The 9,111-nt window shown below is 41.1% G+C and overlaps 1 pseudogene; it reads right to left on the reverse strand.

Annotated features, from left to right (window-relative positions):
- Positions 1–5,785: 5,785 nt before the first annotated feature.
- LOC148122119 (Nuclear RNase P) lies at positions 5,786–5,977 on the reverse strand (annotated as a pseudogene).
- Positions 5,978–9,111: the final 3,134 nt, after the last annotated feature.

Here is a 9,111-nt window from a genome sequence, read left to right on the forward strand (position 1 = left end):
TTGGTTTGAAAATGCCCGAAAAAGCCAATGGCCATTGACTCACTATTCTTTCATATAGTTTCCAGTTTTAGAAATAATTATCATAGGATATTTGTTCCTTAAGAAGTAATTTTCATGTAGACATACTATGAATCCTTGATTTACAAAAGTACTAAAAATAGGTAATTCCACACAAAATATATGGTACAAAACTTGAATGAATATTATTTTGAATATATCTTCTGCAATATGTAGAAAATATGCATAATAATTGAGTAGCTTGTGTGAAATTAAGTCATACTAATAAATAATTAATTCAATATTTTTTTCAATATGAACAAGTGAGAGTTTAAAACAATGAGTTCAAAATTGCTTTTCACTGAGTGACTAAGAAGAACTTTTGGAATCAATGTAAGAATGGTGGCAAAATTCTCTGAAATTAAGACATTAAGTTATACTAAATTAATCTTCAAAAAATAGGCAAAATATATATTATTCAGTTTACTAAAGCATTTTTCACCATATCTTTCTTAGCATGACACCACTGCTTGATATTTATAAAATATCCTCAAGTACAGCATGTGCTTTTATTTTTTTTTGTAATATGCAAGCATTTGATGCTTATAAGAAGTGTCAGGCTGATATCCCCAGATACCAGAGTTCTCAATTTGTGTCTCACACAAGCCTTGAGGATGCATAGACTTCTCAGTGATGTCAGCCAGCACAGTTATACCAGGCAGTTTAAGCAGTAACTGGATGGCTCAGGGCTTGGCCTCTTCGCTGAATCTGTCAGCCAATGCACCAATTATCTCAACTACAGTATTCATTATGTGCACCAATCACATTGGAAAACGAATACATGAGTGTAGATTTCACATTTGCCTCAAGAAGCAAAGGGCCTAAACTAATTGCAAAAACTGTCACTATTGTCATTGAGCCACTGAATTGAATGTTTACTGAAGATTCTTTTGTTTTGCTTTGTACCCAAAGTCACAATTTCACCCACGCTATTTCTCTGCATTTGAGTTAAACACAGAATACTGAGATATTAACTACTTATATCAACATAGACTCTACTGTGTTTTATTATGTTCTGTTCGATGTCACTGGAAAGGGAGACTAGTTTCACTTTTCTGATATAAAGTCTAACATCTGTATTTCTAGCTTTCTTCAGGAAAACTTTACCTTCATAAAAATGTAGTTTCAAACATCCTAGACATATTCTCTGTAAATCCTTTTACTTAGACCTGCCAGTAATTTTTAAATACAATAAAAGATAAGTATTTTTTATTATAAGAAGAAGATTGTCTTGTGGATTTCTGAAAGCTTATATGAATGAGAAACCATTAAGGAAAGAGATGGGTTTGGTGGTTGTTGTTGGTGGTCAACATTCTCCAGAAAGGCAATAATTCCCCTAAAGTACTGTCAGAAAGTTGAGCAACCAGGAAAGGTACTGATGTCATTCTGTTTGAGGCTGAAAACCAGAGAATGTGAATCCTATGGTTTTGATATAAAGCATCCTCTCTGTTACCAATATGATGTCAAGCCAATGACACTATTGGAGAGATGGAATATTTACAGGAGACATAGGAGGTTAGAAAAAGAGAAATTAGGTCATTATGTGTTTACACTTTAAGAAGAAACTGAGGTCAAGCCTCTACACAAATGATGTTCAGTCATACTACAAGTACATTTGTTCAACTATGTTCATAGCAGCATTATTTGTAATAGCCAGAACCTGGAAGTAAGCTAGATGCCCCGCAAACAAAGAATGGATAAAGAAATTGTGGTATATTTAAACAATATAGTAGTATTCAATGTCAAAAAAACAATGACGTCTTGAAATTCGCATGCAAATGGTGGAACTGAAAAAAAGACCATCCTGAGTGAGGTAACCCAGACCTAGAAAGATGAACATGATATGTACTCACTCATTAGTGGATACTAGCTGTAAAACAAAGAATAACAAGCCAATAGTTCATGACCGTAGAGAAACTAAGTAACAAGGTGAACACTAAGAACAACATATATAGATCCTGGAAAGGGAAAATAGAAAAGACCCCTTGCCAAAATTGGGAGCGCAGGGGGTGGGGAGAGAAGAGATGGCAGAAGTGGGGGGAAAGAAGAGAAGGGGAAGGGGGAGAACTTGGGATAACAGGATAGTCGAGATGGAGGAAGGACAACAATGAGCAAGAAGAGAGATATTTTGATTGAGGGAGCCATTATGGGGCTAGCAAGAAACCTGGTACTAGGAAATTCCCAGAAATTCACAAGGATGACCCCAGATAAGATCCTAAGCAACAGAGGAGAGGGCACCTGAACTGTCCTAGCCCTATAGTTAGATTGATTAATATCTTAAATGTCCCCATAGAACTTTTATCCAGCAACTGTGGGAAACAGAGGCAGAGACTCACAGTGGAGCACTGGGCTGAGCTCCCAAAGTCCAGTTGAAGAGTGGGAGGAGTGAGAATATGAGCAGAGGTGCCAAGACCATAATGGGGACACCCACTGAAACAGTCTACCTGAACTAATGGAAGCTCACCAACTACAGTTGGACAGGAAAGGAACCAGCATAGGACCAAACTAGACCCTCTTCTGAATATGGGTGATTGTTGAAAGGCTGGGGCAGACTGAGGGGCCACTGGCAGTGGCACCAGAATTTATCCCTACTGCTTGTATTTGCTTTTTGGGAACCCATCTCTTTGGATGGATACCTTGTTCAGCCTAGATATGGTAGGGAGGGCCTTGGACATTCCCCAAAGCAATGTGCCTTACCCACTCTAGTGAGTGAATGGGAGGTGGTGTGGGAGGGAGGTTGAGGGACTGGGAGGAGGGGGGAGCGAGTGGGAACTAGGATTGGTATGTAAAATGAAAAAAGATAGTTCACTTTCTTATTTTTTTTAAAGATATGAATGGAAGAAAAGCACTTTATTTACTTGTCTGTAATACTCATAAAGTTCTGATTACTAAAGCATGAGGCAATAATACTATTCTTAAAGTCAAGATTGATGCTGTTTTGAAAATTTATCTACCGCCTATATTCAAATGTCACTACTGACGTAATATTTTCTTACTTTCTTTCCGTACTCCTTCCTTCTCTTTCTCTTTCTTCCTTTCTCTCTCTCTCTCTCTCTCTCTCTCTCTCTCTCTCTCTCTTCCTTTCTATCTTCCTTTCTTTTTAGTTTTTATTTGTTTGATGTTGGCTTTTTGGTTTTGTTTTTTGAGACAAAGTTTCTCTGTTTAGCCCTGACTATCATGGAACTTGCTCTGTAGACCATATCAGCTTCAAAATCAGAACGATGCACCTACCTCTGCCTCACAAGTGCTGAGATTAAAGCATTTGCCACCACCTGGCAGATATTATGCTTTCAACCAGTGTTTTTGCCACTAGCATAGTATAACTTCTTGATTGGACGCTATGCTTGCAGCATAACTTTGATAGAAATTTTAAAAATCTTTCCTGTTAAAAAATCTTTCCTCTACAATCTGCCTGATTTTGTTGATATTTTCTATTCACATGCAGTTAATTTTGTGGAGATCTTTTGGTATTTACACTGTAATCAATGGCAGAGTTGGGCTGAAGACCATTATGAGGAGAATTATTAGCGATGCTTCATCAAGATTCGGGTTCAGGTTTCTGAACATTATTTAACTTATCAGTATATTGCTTTTACTCCCATCTCTATTAAGATCCTAGAGATATGAAGACAGTATTTTTATTGATAAACTATGTGCTCATATGATGACACTAAGTGGGTATTCTATAAATCCAGCTGAATAAAGTAGAAGATATGTTTTAGGTGAATGCAACGATTTTGGCAGTCCTAACTCATTGGAGTTAGATATTTAAGGGATAATGCAAATATTTTACTATAAATCTATCATTTTTAGGGGAGACACATCTAAATAGTTTAAAATGACTTGTTTAGTTGTAACTCCTTATCAACTATCAGTCAATTGGACGTAACGATAAGATATATTTGGGTTCTAGCTGGAGATGTTAAATGTTCCTTGCCCACATGTTGCTCTACCTGGAGTGATGCTGTTCTGTAAGCTAGAATCCACACACTGCATGTAAGAATGTAAGATTGGAGAATGACAGAAATCATTTAATTTTTTGAAATTTCACATTAATTCTTGCTCACACTCTAAATTTTGAATGATAAGGGCAATAATCAGAATAGTAAAAATGAAAAGAAACAGAAAAATAATGAATAAATGGAAGTTTATTTCAACTAAATTTGAGTTAGCCAATTGACTTAAAAAGCAAGTTTCTGGTCCAGCTAAGAGTATTTCAAGGAGTGAGTGCAAATATAATAAGTGGAGAATCTGACACAGCAATAAGTTCCTGCTCAAACAATTGTAGCTTTTTTAGTTTAAAAACTTAGCTTCTGGGTTGTTCCTGTGCGGGGGGCCATCCTGTCCCGCAGGAATGAACGCCACCAAAAACGAGAATTCCTTCTCTGGTCACATCTTTATTTGGAGCATTCCCTTGAGGAAAATTGGGGGAAGGGACGATAGAGCAGGGACGAGAGAAAGCTTAGAGAGAGGAAGTAGGGTCCCGAGGCATCTGCTTTTAAACGGTGGAGCAGCTTGAACGCTGTCCTGATTGGTTAATGCCATTCTGCTGGTCTGAGCATGTGCAGGCAAGGGTGCAGGCAGGGTTGCTCAGCCCCACGTGGCTACCTCCAAACTGCAGGACCACCTGTGCCTCCAGGTGGCTCCCAACATCTCCCCCTAATTATTGTCTTTAAGAGCAATAAGGCAAAACTATTTTCCAATCTGGTCCCCACCTAGACGCAGCATGCCAAGGATATCTCTGCTCCCACCCATCTCCAAGGAGGGAGAAAGGCAGAGTAGAGTCAGTCAGAAAATTGTTAAGAGATAAGAGGTTGCACAGGGTGTTGCTCAAGTCGATGGTGTGAAACAGCTGCTCTTGGCACCGCCCAGAAGGTCATCTCTGCTGTCTCCGCACGAATCTTCCACAGCAGGACACTCAGCATCCACTGGGTCGTCTTCTTTATCTCTCTGGTCGGTCTCGCTGGCATCCAGATGTATGTCAGCATTCCTAGAAAAACATAAACAAAACTCTCCTCCCAAATAAACATTTAAGAGTATTAAAAACTCTCAGTGTAAAAATTCAGCACAATCAGTACTGGAAGTAGGCTGGTTTTGAACTTAGAGATCTGCAGGTCTCTGTTTCAAAAAGCAAATCTTGTTTGCCTGTACCAGCAAAATTTTGAATTAAAAATTAAGTGTATAGAATGCAAGAGAAATCCTTTCTCTGGGGGAAGCTGTCACTGGTAGTGTAGTCCCCCTCTATTGTTTAAAAACCAAAGCAGTTGTCATTGGGAATTGAACTCATAACCTTTGGAAGAGCAGGCAATGCCCTTAACCGCTGAGCCATCTCTCCAGCTCCCCTATTTAGATGGAAAAACCTCTAGGTAACATTGTTTATCTCACCAGGTGCCTCAGGCAAAAGGTCCGCCTTTCTTTGTTACCTAGGATACGTTAACCAGGTAAACATGCCTTTATTATGATAATCACGACCAGTTCTTTAAGGGAGAATGGGCGTAGCATCGATCTGGCTACTTCCTGCTGACGAAGGGGCGATGTTTGGGGGATAAATGTTTTTATCTGACTGAATTTTTGGCGACAAATGTTTTTATCTGACTGAATTCTTGGCGACCTTGACTGCGGACGGCAGCTATGGACGGCTGCCATAGCTCCGCCTCTGAGGCCCCTTATGGCGCGCTCCGCATGGCCCAAAGGCATGGCTCCGCCCCGGGCCGTGCGCGGGCTCGCCGTTTCACCTCAGGCAATGAACTCGCACCACCGGCTGTGAGTCTTTTTCAAGCTCCGGCGAGGGGGGGGGCATCCGCCCACCCGTGGAGGGGCTTCTCCTGCCCGGTCCGCCCGCGCGCAGAGCCCCGTTCTCTGGGAACTCACCTCCCCGCTCGCCCATGTTGCTATGGAAACACAGTTTTTCCGCAGAGCCGATTCAGCTCCTCTCTGCTTTCTATGGCGCCGCTGCTCACCACGCAGCTTCCGCCTCAGTCAGGCGAGTCCGCTCAGGTGCTGAAAAAGTCCTCCAAAAACCATAGCCCCGCCAGAAGGCCTCTGATGTCACACGGACTTTAGCCCGCCCGCGACCTGGCTATTCGCAGGCCTCTGCGGACTCCAGCAAATTTCCCGCCAGCAACTGGTTAGCATGGCCACGCCTCCCGAACGAGCTAGCACTGGAGAGTGCAATTTTGCGTCTCCCTCCTGAGTAGCTGGGATTACAGGTGTGCACCACCGTGCCTGGCCCACTTCCGTGTTTCTAATCAGGCATTACCGCTCAAAGGCGGGCCGGCTGCCGCCAGCACTCTCAGCACGATCAAGCAGCTTGTCTTTCTCAGTCAAAAATTAAAGTTTTTTGTACGTGAGAGCCAGAGACTGAGCTCTCTTAACAAAATTAGGCGAAAATCACCTCAGAAACTCTGTGGCTCTTTAAGAACAGGGAAGGCAGTGATCAAGCTCGCCTCCCTACGAGACTGTTGCCTCCAGTCTCTAACAGCGAGTACGCAGGTGGACGGAGAGGGAGCGGAAGCCGCGGTCTCCCGTACCCCATCGTCCTCAAAGTCCCGCCTTAGTTACCTCGCCTTTTTTGCTGCTGTTTACATTCCTCCTGCACTGAACTTAAGGGATTTTTCTTCCCCGTTGCTTTCTGTACCTTCTTTCAGATACCTTAACTTTGATTTTTTTTGTATTTTTTTTTCTATTTAGGCCTATCCTTTGAAATTCTTTTCCCTCCCCTTTTTGGGGGATTCACAGACGTCACTCACCGCTCCACGTGTTCAGAGTTCTGAAATTCAAGGCTCTCTGTGTCCTGGTGTCTGATTTCAGCTTTTTTTTTCCGGGCTTTCAGGGTCCCCCGGCGTAGTTGTCAGGGTCCCTCAGCGTCCCGGAGTTTCGAGCACCAGTTGCGGGGGGCCATCCTGTCCCGCAGGAATGAACGCCACCAAAAACGAGAATTCCTTCTCTGGTCACATCTTTATTTGGAGCATTCCCTTGAGGAAAATTGGGGGAAGGGACGATAGAGCAGGGACGAGAGAAAGCTTAGAGAGAGGAAGTAGGGTCCCGAGGCATCTGCTTTTAAACGGTGGAGCAGCTTGAACGCTGTCCTGATTGGTTAATGCCATTCTGCTGGTCTGAGCATGTGCAGGCAAGGGTGCAGGCAGGGTTGCTCAGCCCCACGTGGCTACCTCCAAACTGCAGGACCACCTGTGCCTCCAGGTGGCTCCCAACATTCCTGCAGTGTTCACACAATGGGAGCAGGTAGTCTGAAACTAATGGTGTAGAGCCAAAGCATTGAGTGTTCTCTGGGAGATAAGAGTTACCCAGGTGTGCAGTTACTGCCTGAGGATAGCTTCTGTGTTCAACAAGTTTCTTGCAAATGAAACAAAATATTACCACTGATGGACTCACAAGTTCTTCAAAAAGCCAGTGTGTAATGTTTGCAGAAAAAAATTACTGCCGTAACTGCTAGACAGACAGTTTATGGATCAAAATGTGGAATTGTTCTATAGCAGCCTGAAGGTAATGTAGGCATTTCAAAGATTAAGAGACCACATTCATTCGCACCTGTTGATATAATTGAATCTCTCTGTGTCCCTTGACAGTTCATATAGATGCTGTGGTTATTCAAGAGAACCTTGATGTGATTTATTACCTTTCTTTGAGATCAAGAATGCTCAAGATAACTTTCATTTCAGCATGTTTTCAATAAGTATACAGCAGAATAATCAGAATCTCAGGCATGGAAAGGCAAGTGATGACACATGCGGATGTGGGAGGCTGTTAAAACTGCTATGTTTCACATTCATATGTTGGCCCAGGGAGACACTGCCTTGCCAGACTAGGACATTTATACAATTGTGACACACTGAAGAATCTGCTACTAAATGACAGAGACAGGCCTACATTTCTAACTATCGCCCTATGAAAGTGTTTCCTAAGGATCTAGGGCTCTATTAACAGTTTATGTTTGATGGACTTCAGGACTTATTTCTAGTGGAAGAATATAGATTCTATGTCTCTTCCGATAACATGTAGAGATTATTTTCTTGCCCTTCAGAAGGCACTTATCTCTTAAGTAAACTTAGTATCTCTTTATCAGTGCAGTAGAAATGGTTACTCTCTCCAGATGACACACTCAGTTAACAAACTGTTTTACTTGCTATGAATGCTACACACTGAAACATTCTTGGAGGGATATTTAGACATGATGAGCTCTTTGAATCTCTCATGGCTTTTGCTATTGTTATTTTTCAGTACTTAAACAGGTCTTGACCACAGATAATTTCTATAATGCATATTATATTTCTCATTTAATTTAAAAGCAATGAAAGCAAGCACTAGTCAAGGAGAATTGTATCCTTTGAATATGTGTAAGATAGTCTATAAAATTCATAGGAAATCTGGATCATCTTAAATTAAAAACAGGAGCGAGAACATGATCCCAAATCACATCAAGGTACTATTTCCAGGATGTTATGCTTGCTTGCTACCCTCACAACCTGAATCTGATATCACTGACATTTCCGTCCCTGTCACTGATGACATTCTGCACACTACTACAATTCTTCACTGTTAGTTTAAAGTCCATTTCTGCGTGTTGCAAAGCTCAGAATACACATCCAAGAAACCACTTATAGACATTGTATGTATGCCTCTTCTTTCAAGGGACAGAGCAAGCGAATGGTTGACTTTCCTCCTAGATATATAAGTTAGAAAGTTTCTCAAAGATAGACAGCCAAAAGAATGACAATCTCTATAATATAGAAAATCAACAAATAGCTTCTGAATAAATATATAGATAAGAGAATAAATGTGGCATTTTGATCACCTTGCATTAAAGAGTACATACCCCACAGATAATGAGTTATCCTTAATGCAGAGATTCAAAAAAATCTGTCATAAGTAATGGTCTTTTCATAAGTAATCAGTAAATACTGTTGTTATTTTTTTACTATTTTTAACAGACACATAATGTGTGCACATTTATGTGGTTCCATATCATGATTCAGTATATGTATATACTGGGTAATGTTCATGTAAGACTAAACATATCCATTTATCATTTTATAA

The sequence above is a fragment of the Myodes glareolus genome, chromosome 5 (assembly GCF_982192425.1).
Source record: "Myodes glareolus chromosome 5, mMyoGla1.1, whole genome shotgun sequence".
Taxonomy (NCBI): Eukaryota; Metazoa; Chordata; class Mammalia; order Rodentia; family Cricetidae; genus Myodes; species Myodes glareolus.